Source organism: Solanum pennellii, chromosome 2, assembly GCF_001406875.1.
Source record: "Solanum pennellii chromosome 2, SPENNV200".
NCBI lineage: Eukaryota > Viridiplantae > Streptophyta > Magnoliopsida > Solanales > Solanaceae > Solanum > Solanum pennellii.
In genome coordinates this window covers 59429627-59430815 of record NC_028638.1, presented here as the reverse complement: position 1 = coordinate 59430815, position 1189 = coordinate 59429627, and positions in this window count along the sequence as shown.

Here is a 1189-nt window from a genome sequence, read left to right as displayed (position 1 = left end):
GGGAGATCTACCACGTGTTCAGATATCATTGGTCCAGTGACGTGCATTGCTCCAAACTGGACAGATATGGGCCACTTTTTTTCTTTTTCTTTACTATTACCATCATGCATTAAGCCCAACTTCTAACTCGGCCCATTGGGTTAACTTCACAAATTCCCTAAAAGGAAGTGCTTTTGATTTATTATTATTTTCACATTCTTAACAATTTTTTTTAAAAAGAAAACATAGCCTATGTTTCAAAAAAATTGCAAGGCAAAGCTTTTATATATTTTGCTTATAGAATAGTCAATGATGATTGAGAGGTGGTAGGTTTGAATCCCACTCCTCTCATTTGTTATAGAATAGTCAATAATTTACCATAAGTCTTGTGCTTATGGCCAAGGCTAAAACTTATGTTTAATGGATAAATTATGTTCTTTCCTATTTGAGATTATTTTTTTAAAAAAAAATAATTATGAAATGTTGACAAAAAATCAAGTTTGGACACGCTTTCAAAGACATCATAATCATTTTCTGCAACTACTTGTGTTGAGGGCGAAGCTATATGGAGTATGACCCTTCTTCAGCGTAAAATTACACTACATATGCAATATGATCAATTTTTTAATTTACATATATATACAAAAGGAAGAACCCCTCAGCATAAGCAAATGGTTTGTTCAGTGGTTAAGGGGGGTCAACATTTCGCAGAGTTAGTGTGGCTTCACGAATACAAATTCGGGTGACATTTTTTTTCATAGTTTCAACTTTCAATCGTTTTTTTTTATTTTTACCATCTAAATACTTGGCTCGCGAGTTCGTATTTCAATAACAATATTTTTTTCTATTGATTTAACCGATGTGTTTGGTACGAAGGAAAACATTTTCTAGAAAATGTTTTTCAATTTTCTCATGTTTGGTTGGGACAAAAGTCTTGAAACTTATTTCCTCAAAATTAAGGAAAATGACTTCCCTTCAAAAATTAAGAAAAACATTTTCCAAAAACTCTCCTCCAACTTCAAGTTACATTTTTTTTAGCCAAAACATCATTAAAAATATTTTCATTTTCAAAATTTTATTTTTCACCGATCACTGACCCTCCATCTCACCCTACCCACACACCACCGACCAGCCCCATCCCCACCCCCTCCTAAAAAAATTTGAGAATATATATTTTTTAAACTCCTACCTCCCTCCCCGAGCGCCCCTA